This window comes from Danio rerio, chromosome 5 (assembly GCF_052040795.2).
Source record: "Danio rerio strain M-AB ecotype USA chromosome 5, GRCz13ab, whole genome shotgun sequence".
Lineage (NCBI taxonomy): Eukaryota > Metazoa > Chordata > Actinopteri > Cypriniformes > Danionidae > Danio > Danio rerio.
Genome location: NC_141025.1, coordinates 42,522,061 through 42,538,449, shown reverse-complemented (window position 1 = coordinate 42,538,449; position 16,389 = coordinate 42,522,061). Strand labels below are relative to the sequence as shown.

Sequence of the window (16,389 nt, the reverse complement as noted above, 5' to 3'; positions counted from 1 at the left end):
AATTATAATGTTTATAAACATTTAAGTTTTAATTAGGGCTTTACCATTTTTTTCAAAATTTAAATATGACCGGTATTTCAAGTGTTTATTTCATTTAAATGCGTGATTGTGGATTGCACAAAGATGCCTGACTATTTGTTATTTAGGAAGCACAGAGAAAAAGTGTCTTACCCTGGGACATGCATATGCATCTTGAGAGCTTCTCAAATATATAAAAGCCCATTTGTTCTGATGCTACCAAATATTTCACATTTGAATGCTGTAAAAACCTAATTCTTAACAAGAAACTGTGGTCTTTAAAATCCATTATTGAAACAATATATCTCAGAGATCTGTAGGTTATTAGCAGAAACTGATTTCTCAATTCAGCACTCAGAGTGGATTAGTCATTAGATTTTCCTCTTCCTGACCAGCATATGGCTCTAATACTCCTGGGTCCATGAACAGTTGATCAAAACGGTAGTATAACTCAGACTCCACAGATGGAAATGCACATATCCGCCTCTAAACCAATATAAAGCTGCGTGAATAAATCATAGGTAACCAATGTGAGGCAGTTGGAAACTGTTCTCTCTGTACAAATAAATAATGCAAAGCAACATGACCAAGCAGTAAAAGCAAGAAATTCAGACACACGAATTCATGTTCAAAAAATTAAAATAACTCTGCATGGCTGCTCAATATTTCTCAATGTTTTATTTTCTGTAAAGTTTTTCAATTTAACCCTTACTCGGGTCCACAATCAGAATGAAAACTGCACTGGAAAAGACCAAAGCAGTGAATCACTTTCATTAGTAGGTTTGTGCATGCACTAATCTAAGGCTGCATGCACAATACATTCTTTTAGACCATGTTTATCCCAGTTTTCCCCTTCGGACAAGTGTAGGAAAAATCTTGCTTTCTGAAAAAAAAATCATCTCAGTTTTTCAAAGGTGCCTGATATGTTTTGAAGGGATATATTTTCTTTCATATTTTTGACAATATTATTTGTACAGTAGACATAAAATATATAAGGTATTATGCGTAGTTTACTTGATTTTAATTTTGCATCTAAAAATATCTCAACATAATTGTACATGTAGATTGCTGTAGCAAAGTAATGCATTGCATTATAACATCATTTTACATATAGGTTGCTGTACCAAAATAATGCATTATTACATTACAACATAATTTTACATGTAGATTGCTGTAGCAAAGTAATAACATAATTTTACATGTAGATTGCTGTAGCAAAGTAATAACATAATTTTACATGTATATTGCTGTACCAAAGTATTGCATTATGGTATTATAACATAATTTTACATGTTAATTGCTGTAGCAAAGTAATAACATAATTTTACATGTAGATTGCTGTAGCAAAGTAATAACATAATTTTACATGTAGATTGCTGTACCAAAGTAATGCATTATGGTATTATAACATAATTTTACATGTAGATTGCTGTAGCAAAGTAATGTATGACTTGTAATCTCGTAATCTATTAATACATAGATGTTGCTCAGTTTTATCTATTAAAAATCCCTCAACAGATGTGGAGTCTATACATTTTACACTTTTGAATGATATATTGTTTGTCTTGATTGCTTTATGTTTAGACTAGGATATTATGGTTTAAAAACTGAATGCTTAATGGTCCCACAGGCTTTAAATTTGTTTTAATCTATTACACTTTTTTACGTAACAAAAAACTAAAAACTGTGATAAAATATGTATTCAACAACAATCTTCATCCTTTCCAGCAATATAGTTTTTCACAAATAGTTTAGGATTTAATGGCAACAAAGTGGTGTAAACTTAAGTGTTCTGATGGCAGGATGGTGACAGTTACCTGAACTTCTACATTGACATTAATACAAAACTAAACTGAATTTGTTTTGATTTAACTAGAACCAGCATTCAACCGTTATTCTCCTGCCTGCCTGACATGCTGAAAAGTTCCACTGTCTGAAATATTGTTTTGGCTTTTTATTCTTTTCTTTATCTATGTTAAGCTTCTACTAAACTGTAAATGTGCTCTAAAATTAAAGATTGACTTCTATTGCGATTTAAAAAGGAACCAGATATCAAAATGAAAAACTCCAGTATTGTAAGCCCGGGTTTAACTAACTAGCTAGAAAAACCATTTAGTAGTGTCAAATGTAATCACTGTGAGGGACTAGACATGCAAATCTTCAATATCGGTTGCAACGTCATCTTTTTTCTTTTAACACATACTCAGGGAAACTGAATGATGCCAGTACTTGGACAGTGAAAGTCACCATTTACAAGTACCAGTGAGCAGCTGCATTACAGCATCAGTAGAGTTTATTACCCGAGACCACCAGCAGTAAGTTCATATCACTTTCACCCACAGTAACGCTGGCCAACACTAGCAAACAAAGAAGGAGCCAGAGCCCTGAATAGATCTGTGATGGATGAGCTTGTGTTGACTGCCCTGTGCAATAAGATTTGCTGTGTTTGTGTGTGTGTGTTTTGTGTATGTATAAGTGTGTGAGGAGGGGCTGGTGTTTCCCACAGTTTGTGTGCACTGAAGGCAAGGGGCTCTGTCATATCAACAGTGCAGCTCCTGTGTGAGCAAACCTTTTATGGTCTTTGACAGTCAGGCTCAAGATGGCTCCCATACCACACAGTCTGTATTAACCAAATGCTAAAGCTGACCATGTTACATTAGCCGAAATACCAAACAACCATTCCAGCAAACATCAAGACACAATTCAGCTACCAAGTAGACATGGGACTTCTTTCAAGGTATACCATTGTTTGGAATAGTCAAGGTTTTAAAACCGCCAAGATTTTCTGTTATACCGTTATTAAAGTATGTGTACAATTCTTTAAAAATTATTTTTAGACAACAGTACCTCCAGCAGAAATATATATCTAAAGATGCTGTATCAAATTGTAAATAAATCTGTGTTTTTGTAACTAAGGAAGACAAAAGATGCCAATGATTAATTTTTATTATTTAGCCTGACATGTTTACTGCTTAAAAATACTTTAAATGTTAACTCATTTAAAGTATTTTTAATACTTTAAAAATGATGTTTTAATACTTTAATACTTTTTAAATGGTTCTAACTCAGACATTTAAAAAGAAAATATATTTTAGAGCAGTATTCACAGCATTGTGAAACCCGGATATTTTTATCCAAGGTTATCATACCGTCAGAATCTTGTACTGTCCAATGCCTACTCACAAGACAATGATATTTTATGCTCTAGTCATGACAGTATTAGCACTATATTTAGATACTACACACATATGAATCAAACTTTAGCAAGGTCTGCAATACATCAGAGCTGGGTATATCACTTATGAATTGTAATCAGTTACTGATAACAACTTGCACAACAAAATTTGTAGTCAGTATTACAATGTCTTAGACGAAACATTTATGGTAACATAATCTAACTACTTTTGGATTGCATTTAGATTACTTTTGTGCTTACCCTTATTTGATGTCACATATAATAGTAGGATAATCCTGTACTATTTTGAACAAAGAAAAATGTTTATTCCATTCTTTATAACCAACAACAGCGTCTTTTAAAGATCAGTGTATGAACAGACAATACTTCAAAATGCTAACACCTTGTTCTTATTGTATGCTGATAGTAACATGTAATTGTTTAAAATAACAACTAATGACTTTAAATTATTTATCTAAAATTTAGTACAATTATAAAACAACGACAATACAATAAACTATTTAAAAAAACATGAAATTGATTACAAAATATCTAAAAATAAATGAATAAATTAAGCACTACTAAAAATAAAAGTGTATATTACTGAATCAATGAAAGACGTACTTCAGCAACTTTACAATCAAAAACGAGCACTGTTTACGCAGAAAGTTTATTATAAACACATTAAACATTATACAAAAAGAAAAAAATCAGGAGAATCAATGATTTGTGAACTACCTATTGCAGTGTATAAACAATATGTAATCCTGTACTCCAAGTCTGATTCTGAGTATTTAAAAAAGTAGTTCACTTTAATTAAAAGGACTTGATTTTAGGAATCTGACCTAATTATCTAGATTGCTGTACTTATAATCTGTTACTGCCCTGCTCTGTGAGCTATCTAACCTTCTAATAACCAGTATGTTTGGTTTAAAGGATTTGGAGTTTCATTTCATTCCACGCAAGGCTTATTGTTTGTATTGTCAGCTCCGACAGACACATTTTTCACGTAGGTTACATTGTATATCCCTTGGTCATGTCTTGTTTGGTTTATCAGACCTTATAAGTGGGCGAAATATGTGGCAGTGTGTGTGTGTTCGGTGAAGCTCAGCAGTTCATACAATAATGCTGACGTTAACAGTGCACTAGTAGAGTAAAAGATGACGGGGCACATGACTGTCTACATGTCTAGTCTAAAAATGACTACTCCTCAATTTGAATCCTACAAAATCCCAAACTAAACTGCAAGTTTAATTTGTAAAGCAGTAGCTTTAATACCGGGTATCAAGGTAAATTTACTGAGTGTTTTCAGAAGCTTATATTGTGCTGACACGCACAGTCGAATGTAAACAAAACAAAGACTATTGGAGTATGAGTTAAATTCAAAAATACATATTTCAGATTATCTACTACTTGCAGTTTTTTCTTTGTTTATGAAATTTCCACTTTTTTATTTTGAGATCTGTTCATTTATTTATTTGTTGCAGGATAGTTCACTTATTCTATTTATATATAAATTATCAGGTCATATCCAAACTTAAAAAAAAAAAAAAATCCAAACAAAACTGAACTTACTGATATCCGCAGAATGGAAAAAAGTTATTTTTCAAAATACGTTCTTTAGTTCTTATTTCCATGAAAAAAGAAGCCAAACAGGTTTTGAAAGACATGAGGGTGAGTAAACAAGTGTGTTAACATACATGTTTTTACCCTATCATGTCGATTATGATTTTTCAAAGAGAAATATATCTTAAAACGTTGACCTAAGAAATTACAAAAACATGTTTTCATCGAAATGTTTGTCCAACACATTCTCATCCAAACATGTTCTCACCCAAAAATGATTTTGGGTGAAAATGAAAAAGAAGCAAAAGAGTAGTAATTTTTTTTTTCAACACATTTCTAAGCATAATAGTTTGTTCTGACTATTGGAAAAAATATATAGCTTAATGGGGGCTTAGTATTTTGACCTTAAAATATTTTTTAAACAATTAAAAGCTGCTTTTATTTCGGCCAAAATAAAATAAATAAGACTTTACCCAGCAGAAAAAATATGATCAGACATACTGTGAACATTTGCTTGCTCTGTTAAACATCATTTGGGAAATATTTTAAAAAGAAAAAAATCAAAGGGGAGTTAATAATTCTGACTTCAACTGTAGTTTGTTTACATTCAACCCAAACAAATAGTTTGAAACTACTTAACTTTAATCCAAGAAATCATCTTTGAATATTTTTTTTTTAGTGCACCAGAAATGAACGTGATTTTTTGTAAAGTTATATAAAGGGAGTTTCCATACATTGTTGTGTTATTGATTAGCTCACAAACTAGTAAAACAGGTTATGGAATGAATCAGCTGATTTTTGAAAGCTATCAGCATACTAGTAAGCACGAGCGACAATATTTGTCTGAACTGTCCCTTTAAGGTATGTTCCATCATTCTATACAAGCTCAATTAGAAAAGCACGCATCTCATCTAATTGCTATCTAGTTTCCAAATCTGTACTTAACCTGCTTCGGCAATAGTTTAACTTCATTATAATAACCTAATTTATATAACAGATGATCACGAAGTGCGCTATAAATCAACGGACATATGGAGCAAGTCTTTAAATGGCAGGAAATCACTGGCTTCTTCTCATCAATTCTCTTCACCTGTCAGCGATCACAAAGGGAGGACTGCACTGTCACATCACAGCGTGCGGCAGGAGGAGGCGGGGCTTGAAACAACACATCCAATGGGCTCCTTTGTAACAAATTCTTGCTGTACAAGTAAGATGGATAAATAATTAAAGGGATAAGGTCACTCCTGAGAGAGAGGAAGGGGACTATGAAGGGATGGAGAGGCAGGAGTGGGGAAACGAGGAGGGGGTCAGGCTATTAAATTTATGACTCAAAGTGCCACATCATCAGTGGGGGATGCCATTTCCTGCCAGAGGAGGGGGGCCAACTAACATTGCAAAAGCAGATGGTGAAGATATCACCACAATTTATACCTTCAAACACAACTCGCATATTATCTCCTGTGACAACACAACAAGGCTCTTATTTAGGAGAAGAGAAATACAAATAATTGTGACCAATAATATATTTGTCACCGCTCCTATATATGTTTAAGTAATAAAAACATTAATTGTTACAGTGTTACTTTAATGAGATTATATAAGTCAAAAACTGTTCCAACCCCAGGGAAAGTTTCTTTAAGTAAAATTGCGTAAGTAATGACATAACAGTTATGAATAATGTAGATGCCAAACATGTAATAAAGGACAGTCTGCACACTACCCATCGGAGAGAGATTGCTGGGAAATGTGCATTTAGTGTGTTGAAAATGTCAAAAATATGGCCATAATTTAATGTTAACCAAACCCATTTCTCATACTGTAAATATGCTGATATCAGTGGAATCATGATACCACAGCCTAAACTGAAATATTCTGTGTTAAAACCAATATTATCACAACTTTTTTAGCATATCTTATTCCGGCAAAAATAGAGAAGTGTAATTAACCATAGTTCTTATTTGAAGACATTGCCAAGAGCCATCGCTGCTGGTCTGATCCACACCCATCATTGCTTTTCAGTACACTTTGTTTATTTATTTTTGTCTTCTTTTATTAGCTTCTGATGTTCATCAAGACTGCAATTACTTGATCCAAAATTTGTCTTTGATATTTTAATATATTGTAAAAGTTCAAAATATTAGATGCTATTCCTGTGATGGAAAATACAGATTTTTAAGAGTCATTAATAACAGCAATTATTGAAAACAAAAAAGTCTTAACTGTCATTTTTTTATCACTTAAATGCTATTTAAAGCTTGTTATTTCTTTATTTTTTTTTATTTCTACTGGCCTCAAACTTTGAGTTTATTTGTTCAACCCAAATAAATTGTTTACAACCACTTAACTTTAAAAAAATTGTAAATGCAAGGAATAATCTTTGAATTATTCTTTTCAGTTTACCAGGAAATACCCAGATTTTTAAAATAAAGTTATATAAAGGCAGTTTTCATTCATTGTCGATTCATTGATTAGCACACAAACTAGTAAAACACTATATATAATATATTGTAAAAGTTCAAAGTATTAGATGTTATTGGAAAATCCAAATTTTTAGGAGTCATTAATAACAGCCTTTATTAGAAAATAAATTTAAAAGTCTTTACTCTCATTTTTTATTAATTAAATGCTAAATATTCCCAGAGATGGTTTGCGGCTGGAAGGGCATCCGCTGCGTAAAAACTTGCTGGAAAAGTTGGCGGTTTATTTCGCTGTGGCGACCCCGGATTAATAAAGGGACTAAGCTGACAAGAAAATGAGATGAGATAAATGCTAAATAAAGCTTGTTATTTCTTTAAAAAATCATACTTGCCTCAAACTTTAAAATATTACATATAGAAGTAATTCTATGTAATTATTTGTTTTAGTTTTTTTTTAACCTTTAATTGGAAAGGACAGTGGAAGATACAGACAGGAATGCACTGGGAGCAGAGAGAGGGGAAGGGTCGGCAAAGGACCTCGAGTGGGGAATCAAACTCGGGTCGCTGTGAGCACCACGGTGCTACAGTATATGTCGGCGCACTTAACCACTAGGCTATTGGCACCGCGTAGTAGTAATTCTAAGATGTTATTCCAGTGATGGAAAATCATTAACAGCATTAAATTTATTCGCAACAAATGTAAAAGTATTTACTGTCATTTTTTATAAATCGAATGCATCTTTGCTAAATAAAGCTTGCTATTACTTTATAAAAAGTTGACTGTTCTCACATTTGAGTTAGTTTTTTTAAATTCAACTTAAAAAAATTGTTTACAACCACTGAACTTAAAAAACAAATTGTAAATCCAAAGAATCATCTTCGAATCATTCTTTTTAGTGCACCAGGAATCAACTAGATTTTTTTTAAATAAAGTATTATAAAGGCAATTTTCATACATTGTTGGCTTATTTATTAGCACACAAACTAGTAAATTAATATTTTAATATATTGTAAAAGTTCAAAACATTAGATGTTCTTCCTGTGATGGAAAATCCTAATTTTTTAAGAGTCGTTAATAACAGAGTTTATTGAAAACAAATGTAAAAGTCTTTACTCTCATTTTTCTTATCAATTTAATGCATCTTTGCTACAGTAAATAAAGCTTGTTCTTTCTTTAAAAAAAATTCAAATTTCAAACTTTGAAACAATATATATAAAAGTAATTCTAAGATGTTATTCCTGCATGTAATGGAAAATCGTTAATAATACTGCATTTATTGGACACAAATGTACAAGTCTTTACTCTGGCCTTTTTTTATCAATTAAATGCATCTTTGCCAAATATAACTATTTATTTCTCAAAAAATAAATTAAATCTTCTTCTTTGAAACAACAGTACATGTAGCAGTAATTCTAAGCATGGCATACAATAGTAGCTAAAACATCAGCGGTGTGTTTACTCGTAATAATCTTAAATAAATAGATGTATATATCTCCAGAATGCATGTTACGCTCGCTTCTGCTTGTAAAGGCCATCTGGAAATGATCTGCTGCACAGCATTGGCCTGTCAAATTTACTGTTGATCATAAAACATTTGTCTAAGCAGATGATACACAGCAGGAGCGCAACGTATAAGCCAACAAAACGACACTGACGGAAGAGGCCTTTAAGTAACAGCTTTACGGCACTGCCTCTGAATTATTAAAGAGAGGGAATATGAGTCGTGGTCAGCTCTGAGCAATACGGCACATTTCTCCGGCATTCAACAAAGAAGTGGAACAAACACGAGCTAGTCAGAACGTGGAGACGCAGTTGAGCGGTGAGTGATGAGAGGTGAAAGGTGAGCACTATATATACACACGTCCACACACACACACACAACACGCCATCGACAGACATCACACCCTCCTCAGAAAGGCATGTGGGATTATTCATACATTACACACTCGATATATTTTCATGGTCAAATGGCACACTAGTAGGATTGAAGAAGGCGAGGATTGTTCTGCCGATCACCTTACGGGACAGTGTGTGCCACGTTGGGCTGATCGTTTCCCTAAACCCTTTGATCTCCTTAATGATCAATGACCGAGTGAGGAATCTATGCGCAGCAAGGCTGGTTTTATGGCGATGAGAGGGGGCGAGCTCCACAAATAGGTCAAAGGTCATCAGATTCTGCTTATGCTAAACAGAAACGAAGAGTCAGCAAGCCCATGTTAGATTTCACAGAGGCAAATGCTGATTAGAGAGGATCATGTTTCTCTGGGAGCCATCTTAAAGTGACAGTAACAGTTTATTTTTTTCTGAGTCTGGTTTAACACTTAAAATTAAAGACACTGATCACACAAAAAATTATTTATTGATGTTTTTTCACCTTTCATGAGTTTAAAACTTCTGTGGAACATTAAAGATATCCTGAACAATGTTGTAAAGTGGCAGCCGTTTACTTTTTTGTTTTCCTACTATGGATATCAATGGATGCCACTTCTCAATATTCTTTAAAATATCTTTGTTTGCACTGTAAAAAATGCTGCGCAATCGATTTGTGTTGGGACAACACGAAGGAATTAAGTTAGCTTGTTAGTTTTTACAAATTTAACTAGATTTAACATAAAACAATGAACTTGTCCCAAAAAATCTAAAGAATTGTGTTGTTTCAGCCTATTTTAAATAGTTTGAACAAACGTCAATTATAGTGTGGGTGTTCAACAGAAAAAAGAAACTCATAAAGTTTTAGAAGCACTTGATGGGAAATAAATGGTGAATGATATAATTTTTTTTGCAATCCATTAATTAACAAAACAACATAAAATAATAGAGGTTAGTAATATTAAAAGGTGGTTTAAATGCAACAAAATCCAAATATTTAAATATTTAGGCAAAATAAGTAATTTTTAAACACTTTTAAATATTAACATAAGGCAGTAATATTTCTCTTAAAGCAAAATTCAAATTATTGTACGAAGAACAAATTAAATTGAGGGGACAACAAAGACAATAAACAACAACAAGGGAACATTAAAGATTTTTCAGATGTTTGAAGAGTTCCAAGTTCCAAAGAAGTATTAAGTAGCAATCAATGTTTCCGAAACTGATATTTTAATATCAAAAGCAAAATCTGAAGGATCGTGTGACTCTTAACACTGAAGTAATGACTGGGCATGGGCTGGTATAAGTTTCTGGCGGTATGATAACTTTGGATAAAAATATTACCGTATCACAGTAATGTGATTACTGCTCTAAAATAAGTTATTTTTAAATTTCTGAATCTGAGTAAAAGACAACAACAAAGTGAACACGATATATTTTATTTTAGGAAAGATTTAAAATCCTTTGGAGCAGTAAACATGTCAGGCTAAATAATTAAAATAAATTATTGACTTCTGCTCTCTTCATTAGTTTCAAAACCATGGATTTCTTTACAACACATAAAAACCTTACATATACCTTAGGAACGGTATAACAGATCATTTTAGATCATTTTAAAACCTTGACTTTTCCAAACAGCGGTAATCCTTGAAACCGGTTATCGTCCCATGCCTAGTAATGACTGCTAAAGTTCAGCTTTTGCCATCTCAAAAATAATTAAATTGTAACATTTTAAAACAGACTTATTTTAAGTGAAATTTTCATTTTTAAAATGTAGTATGCCTTAACGCGTAATTGTGTAGTAAGGTCTCTGCACAAGCTACTTCCTCTCTGCTATGTGCTGTAAATTTTTATTGGTCAGCGTTCACCCCCCAAGGACAGGCCAGATCCAGCACACATGCCTTATGCTTTCTCTGACGCCAAGGAGAAACCAGTTTCTAACTTCAACCCAAACCATAGAGGCCTTTACTGGATGTTTCCTTATTTCTCAAAAAGCTTCATTATTGATCCTTCATCCCCCTCACGAGCAGCCTTGAATAATCCTTTCCCTCTCAGTTCTTTTCTACACAGTTTATCATGAGCACTGAGGGGGAGCGAATGGAATCAAGGAAGGTAAACAAATCCATTATCTTGTCAAAATTCTATTTAACTTCATTAGGCCTCATCCTAGGAGAAGTGGATAATGTCCTCCGTTGATAACATTGGCTGCTTTTTAACAGTGCGGTCAATCATGATTGGACATGTTTCGACCCAAACGACTTCATCAATACGCAAAAACTATGCATGGCTGCACTTTTATTTGTATACGGACAAAAATCATCAGACATTATCTGTAATTTCAGCAACTTTTTGCTGCTTTTAGTTTATTAGATAAACGTGTTGTGGACAGATTCTCGCTCTGACGCCTGATTTAATGCGCTGTTTGGTTAAAGATAGGCAGGACAAACCACACTGAGGATGTACAGCTCTCTAGGTCAGCGGTGGATCTATGGCATTACGAGATACATCTGGTTTGTATTGATTTAGCGAGGACTTCAATCAGAATTTACTGATTGCTTCCCTGTACCTCTCTGAGGGAGGAAGGGGCCAGAAAGGATCTAGAGTATAACACGGATATGACTTTTAGCTCTATTATTCCAATTGTGTTCACCTATATATAAACCTAGATACTTGCTGTACTGCCAGACTGTTTGAAGGAATTAATTCTCACCTGTGAAACAAAGAGAGATGGAGACGATGAAGCTAACTAACAGATTAAATCTGAGAGGAAATTAAGGCTGATGGTTTTCTTGTAATATAACTATTTTTATTTAATGTATATGCACTTTTTTTACATACTCAACTAAACATTTACTTCTACACAATAAGCCTGTTTCAAGCTGTGTCTTTCTATGCAGAATTGCCATTATTTCACGTGAATACTAAATGGCACGAGGTACAAAAAGAAGTGCAATTGATAAACACAGGCATTTACAACAAACATTCAATAGGTGCAATCACAGGATCCCGACACGCTTACTTAAGACTCTTACACAATATTGAAATCTTCCACAAATGGTGTGGACAAAAGCAGCGTCTGCTCTTTACTTTATTGTGAACTGAAGGTCAGAGTCCGCTTTCTTTTTGCTCTGCTGACAGTTGGGATTTGATTGGTTCAACACGGTCTGTTGTTACCATAACTCACATTAAAATTTTTATATTCTTAGAAATAATCTATGTTCCTCAATTTCCTGCTTAAGTCTTCATAAGCACTCATACAGCTATATTATATGACATATGGCCCCTATGAAAAGAGATATTATGATATATGTTACCTATAAGGCCATATTTCACTTACGTACACTCTTTGGGTAGATTTAAAAAAAAAAAAAAAGTTGTTTATACCATCTCTTTTTTTCCTATCACTTTGTTTTTTACCTGTTGCAAAATAATAATAAAATTAAAAATAAAATTGTTTTGAAAATATGTGCACAAGCTAGATATATATTCATAAATGAAACTGTTATATATTATATTATAGCCAAAAACCAAACTTGATTGAAGCTAGTGGGTCAAAAGTAAATAAAGTTGCCATGGGTAATTTCCTAATTTATTTTATAACATAAGAAAAAAACTGAGGAACATTGCTTTATAATAACTTATAATTTTTTTTTTTTTTTTACATTTTATAATGAACTTATTACAGTAAAAACAAAAGCAATCTCATTTATAACAGATTGGAGTTACACTAGTTTTTGCCTTGATTTGCTCACTGATGCATAGTCCTCTATCTGTCGAGTGAAAGTATTTACATTTGAAAAACAACATTTTAATTAAACAACATTTAATTGAAACACTTCATTTCAGTTTTCAGCTCAGCAATAAAACAAGCGAACAAAAATTGTTACGTCAAAGTATAAATGACGATTTCTTTTAAACGCATCCGCCCCAACCCTCTCCATCTTTCTCACTCTCTTCTCAGATGGTATGGTGGGCAAAATCAAAGGTTACAATGGGACAATATTGGCCATCGGGCCCTACTTTGGGCATCTCTGTATTATACAGTTATATAATAACAGCAATATAGTGAGTAAGGCTAAGAGATTTGACTTAAATCAAAACATTTATTGATTGAATAGTTTTCCTCTATTACAATATCAAATGAATATGTTATTTTAAATACTTTTTTTTTTTACTTTTTTTCTCTTATAATTTATTATAAGCTTTGTACTGTGAATATACTCAAATATTTAACATGGGACTTTTTACATTTCTCATCTTTGTAATATTAAAACAGCTGAATAAAATAAACTGTTTATGGTTTGAGTAATTTTTGTAAAAATATTGCCATTTTAAAAATAACCAGCATGTGAAAAAGATCAAATAACTTGTATCCTATGAATCGTATTTACATAATGCAATTTAAAAAGTAAACGTTCTTCTCTTCAAAACTATATACATTCATTTAATACAGTTTGAAATCATAAAAACTATGTAATTAACAAAAGCTCAGTCAATTCCTTTTTTTTATTTTATTGTAGACCATAGAACAAATTTCATCTATTACAGTTTCCGATTTTCAGTTAATCTTTCTTTCTTTTTCGATTAATCATCCAGCCCTAATTGTAGACTAGATTCTTCTTACTTTTTTTTTAAGACTTTTAGAAGTTTACACTAAAATAACCAGTGAATGTTAGAAACACCTAAAGATAATAATACCATTAATTAATTTCTTCAAACTAAGACAATCAGAACAATTCTACTTCTGCATTTTTGGTCAGAAAACATAACAAATGACCTTCTTTTTTAAGCATCGTGTGAAACAATGCATTCACTCAAACTAGCGAACTGGAGGAAATTAACCTTCCTGCTTCTGAGGATATGTGCTTGAGAAATTCTCTCCACAGTAAAAAATGGACAGTTCAGATTAATTTAAAAATACCTCATGTCTCTATTTTTCTTCACATTTCCTCGCAAAACACATTTCTCTGCCTGTTTTCCCCCTGTGGGTGTTCACTGTTGCTTTTTATTTCAGAGTGTAAATATTTTAGGTTACGGCCATCTTTAACAACTGAACCAGACCGAAAAAACACAAACCCTCTGAGCAAAATGCAACACAAGCTTGTTTTCATTTCAAATATTTCATAGTTCCCTTCAGACCTGATAAATCATCTTTACAGCAGGCGGAAAGGGACTGGGTGCAGGGCAAAATCTGTAAAATAAACAATCCTTGGGATCCAGAGGCATCTGATGCCGTTTCACCTATATTAATTGTTGCCTGTTTCTCCTCTGTCATGGCACCAGCAGCAAAAGGATCTGTTTTACTGACCTACAAATCTTTTAGCAGGTAGGTGTGGACGCCAGTTGGAAGTCAATGACAGCAATGGCAAAACTACCAAAATTGCTCTTCTTAAATGAGTGAAATGATCAACGGCTGGAAAACCGAGCTGTCATCTGCATTAAAGCGTTCGCTGTAATTGAGCTCTGTTTCATGAAGGTGGGGAATGCTGTATCACATGCCTGTGGAATTCAGGCTCTAATTGACCCTTGAATTCATTGCCGGCCATTAAAAACAAAGCAGGCCTTCTATGCCGCATGTGGGTTGTGAACTATGTAGGGCACTGGCCGGTCAGTTGAGTAGCACTTATTCATGAATGCAGCAACTGGATTAAATTGGACCTTGATAGTATCACACTTTGGAGTTAAGACAAACATTACATTGTCTCACGAGTGGCTTGCTAACGTATTTGCTGCTGAATACATACTTGACTGGAATGAAGGAATCGTGTTTGCGTTCATGCATGTGTTTTACAACTACTTGTGAAAACCAGAGGCTAACAAACCACACCCAAATATGAACATTTGGTCATTATTTACTCATCTTGATTTCCAAAATTTATTTTTCTACTTTTATAAATGAATTATAATTGTAATGTTTTGAGTTTTTTATAATTAAGAAAATGTAGTGTGAAACTTGAGTCTGACATCATTTGCATCAACAGCATCCTAAAAATGTGGCGATAAAGTTAAAACTTGTGTATCATGACCTTTTCATTTAAAAAAATTAAATACATACAATCAAATCTAATTGTTTTAGAATAACTTTCAAACAAGAAACGCTGCAAAAGACACAAATTTAACAGTCAATCGTGTCTGACTAGAATGTGTCCATAGAAAAACAAAGGGATGTCTATGTAGTCGAATAAATAAACAATATTTTGTGTCAACATGCCCTTATTGGGTTTTTTGTCCTAAAAACAAAAAGCCAAAGGTCTTCAAAACCACACTGGATACTAGGGCCGCACGATCATCAAAACTGAATCAAAATGAATTCTGAACTAGTGCTGCACGATACTGGAAAAATCTAGCATTGTATATTTTGCAATATACAGTTGAAGTCAGAATTATTAGCCCCCATTTATTTTTTTTACCCAATTTCTGTTTAACGGAGAGCATATTTTTTCAGCACATTTCTAATCGTAATAGTTTTAATAACTCATTTTTAATAACTGATTTCTTTTATCTTTGCTATGATGACAGTAAATAAAATTTACAAGATATTTTTCAAGACACTTCTGTACAGCTTAAAGTGACATTTAAAAGCTTAACTAGGTTAATTAGGTTAACTAGGCAGGTTAGGGTAATTAGGCAAGTTAAGGTATAATGATGGTTTGTTCTGTAGACTATAGAAAAAATATATAGCTTAAAGGGGCTGATAATTTTGTCCCCAAAATGCTGTTTAAAAATTTAAAAGCTGCTTTTATTCTAGCTGAAATAAAACAAATTAGACTTTTTCCAAAAGAAAAAATATTATCAGACATACTGTGAAAAATTCCTTGCTCTGTTAAACAATTTCAATTTGATTCTGTAGTGGGAGTGCATCTTCATAAAACCTAATAAATTTTTGGGGGTCCCTTAAAACATTTTCGATGTGGTCTGTGCTATTTGCAGTGCATTTCTGTATCTACGTGTGTTGTGAGTATTTTCATGCATAACAATCTATGAATACAATCAAGGAAAAGATACAATTGGAGTATTGTTTTATCGTTTTCCGAGTCTAACAGTATTTAAGCACAACAATGAAATTAATCATTGTTAAAGTCACAAATGGTACAATTTCTTATGTTAAATGGTTAAATTCTTATGCTTTTAAGGTCATTACACAATCACAGGCATCCAAAACGCATGCAAATGATGAATTATAATACTAACTCAACATTGCATATCCTGCGTTGTGACAATTGCAAAGAATTCTATTGGGATATCGATGCTGAAACAAAATTCTGTGCAGCCCTATTCTGAATCTTGATTAATTAAAAACTGCGACTGTCATGAAGGCCAGAGGGCACTCTCACATGAAAAAC

The 16,389-nt window shown here is 33.0% G+C and overlaps 2 protein-coding genes and 1 long non-coding RNA gene across 25 annotated transcripts in view; 1 reads left to right on the top strand and 2 right to left on the bottom strand.

Moving 5' to 3' along the window:
• Nucleotides 1-16,389, top strand: part of epg5 (ectopic P-granules autophagy protein 5 homolog (C. elegans)) — a 1,176,376-nt gene that overhangs the window by 890,091 nt on the left and 269,896 nt on the right. The gene's annotated exons all lie outside the window — the stretch shown is intronic.
• arid3c (AT rich interactive domain 3C (BRIGHT-like)) overlaps nucleotides 1-16,389 on the bottom strand; it is a 225,781-nt gene that overhangs the window by 72,953 nt on the left and 136,439 nt on the right.
• On the bottom strand, nucleotides 985-12,230 carry LOC147844089 (uncharacterized). Its single transcript, XR_015491675.1, has 3 exons — nucleotides 8,291-12,230; nucleotides 5,233-7,363; nucleotides 985-5,191 (listed from the first exon to the last, which is right to left on the bottom strand). It is a non-coding gene; the product is annotated as an uncharacterized LOC147844089 (long non-coding RNA).